The sequence below is a fragment of the Octopus sinensis genome, linkage group LG2 (assembly GCF_006345805.1).
Source record: "Octopus sinensis linkage group LG2, ASM634580v1, whole genome shotgun sequence".
Lineage (NCBI taxonomy): Eukaryota > Metazoa > Mollusca > Cephalopoda > Octopoda > Octopodidae > Octopus > Octopus sinensis.
In genome coordinates this window covers 122689989-122692719 of record NC_042998.1, presented here as the reverse complement: position 1 = coordinate 122692719, position 2731 = coordinate 122689989, and positions in this window count along the sequence as shown.

Here is a 2731-nt window from a genome sequence, read left to right as displayed (position 1 = left end):
CTTTCTCTCCCCTTCTCCTCTCTCTCCCTCTCTTTTGTCTCTCTCTCTCTCTCTCTCTCTCTCCCTTTAGTTCCTAATCGCGGTATTTCTTTTTTAGCTGCAAGAAGGAATCGTTCTTAATAAAGCTTTTATCGTCTTTGTATCATTTCTGGTGATGCCAACCAATATAAGAGATTCAACAATTTAGTTAAGCACAAGTGCCGCTAATTCGGTATTATATTTTCGTCAGATAATGTTTGTATTACTCCAGATATTCGAATAGATATAAGTTCTTTGAACGACAAGTTAATATCCTTAATTTCAATTTCTAGTTAAAGCAATTTTGCTCCACTTCGTTTATGGATGCGTTTTAGCATAAATAATTCACGTAAAATATCGATAGAAAATGTTTTTTAATCGCTATATCCCGTCATATCTCAATTATTTGTCTACTTACAATCTCAAACAGTTTAAATGTATTTTTTTAAACTTTAAACTGAGTTACTTTCATTCATACTTCACGTAAATTATTATTTATATTTACTGGATTTCTTAACAGACATAGACTGGGTAAGTTTATTTCAATGAATCTAGCCAAAACAATTCATATTAATGCTTGTCGAATACCGAAAACGCTAGTTGATTTCACTCACATGTCTGCTATCACTATCCCGGTCTGATTTACATAACTCTTCATAAAGCTTCTATTTTCTAGTATAATTAATCCATTACGTAATCGTTCCATTCTTGTCTTCTTCTGAACATTACTAAATATATGCTGAGCAGTCTTATATACGAACAATTACCACACATAGTTATACACACATAAATACACACAGACTTAATCAGATACGATTAGTCCTCTATCCGCTAAATACACACGTGCGAACAATCGTGAACACTCGACATACAGGCATGCTTGGAGACCCACGTACAAGCACCCAATAAACTGCATATAGTTCCACGAAGAACATACACACACACACACACACACACACACACACACATATATATATATATATATATATATATATATATATATATATACGTATGTAATAGCACATACCATGCTCACACAATATTCGCAACCATTTGCATCCAGACACAATTCTGCAAATACTCGTAGCAACACACATCCACGCACATATCTAATCACGCATCTTACAGGACATAATTTTACACCGTAGACAATGAAATATTCCCAGCTACCGTAACATTTATGCAGCAACACATGCATGGAAATGGTGTGTAAGAGAGAGAATCATATAGATACTTGCTCACGAACATACACTTACAGACAGCTATCAGCAAAGCTATACATAACCAACCGAACATATTCCCACACCTACAACACATTATTTAGCATAAACCACGTACATACAGCCAGTTATGTAGTTTCAGATATGCAGTTCTATTAGTCACATGTACACTCACATACGTATATTCAAACACACAGTCACATATAGGACCATGCAGAAGCACATATATTGTAAATTTACATGCTCACATATACGCTATCATCACTCGACTCTACTCTTGTAATCAGTGACGTACACTCAACTATACACGCAAATACACTAATATAACAATAACACAAGTATTTACATATGTTGATTACATGCATACGCACGCACAGGCATGCATAACCATATAAATACAACCGTACAGACACACACACACACAAACACACGCACACATACACATTAAGCTATAGAGACACATATAGTCTGACAAAACAATTACATACGCAACTTAATCAATAGAACATCTCTTGCTGTAAGACAACAAGCTAAATAGTCCAAAAGAAAAACCAAGGAATTATTAAGAACTTAAATATCAACAATTTAATTTGTTATCTTCGGTGCAAAAAATCATATTTATTCTTTAATTCCATTTCATATAAACCACGTTATTGATTTCCTGTGTTCAGTTCCAATATTTAAACAATAGCTAAGAGAATTTCTGAGATATTTCCATTTCAAATATCAAGACTAAAAACTTATTCAGACTGAAACATTTCACTAAATCATTAATTCAGTTGCTAGGGTGGTGGATTTGATTGAAGGAGAAGTACACAGATTTAAACATCTTACAGCATTTACTTTCGTATCTCAATGTTCTTCCTGTTTGAAACGGTGGAGACGAAATGTCTTGTAGCTTTTGTTCCGATTCTTTACGTTATGAGGTCATTTGACTCCATCCTGCCAGGGTCGATGCAATAGACTATCACTGAATGCTGGAGGCGATTTGAGCGACTACCGGTCTGTGCCAGCATGCAATGTACTAAAACGATGCAGAAGCGCCTGGATATCTGCCCAACTCTGGGACTTTGTCAAAGGTGAAATGACACACTGGTTAGAGTATACTGCTTTCCCATCAATATCATCTATTTAACACTCTTTAGTATTCCAATATATATACGTTAATATTCATTCACACCTAAGGCGGTGAACTGCACTGACAGAAACGCACTGATATGCACTGACAGAAACGTTAGCACGCCGGGCGAACTGCTTAGCGGTATTTCGTCTGCATTACGTTGTGAGTTCAAATTCCGCCGAGGTCGACTTTGCCTTTCATCCTTTCGGGGTCGATAAATTAAGTACCAGTTACGCACTGGGGTCGATGTAATCGACTTAATACCTTTGTCTGTCCTTGTTTGTCCCCTCTGTGTTTAGCCCCTTGTGGGTAATAAAGAAATAGGTATTTCGTCTGCCGCTACGTTTTGAGTTCAAAACACCGAAGTCGACTT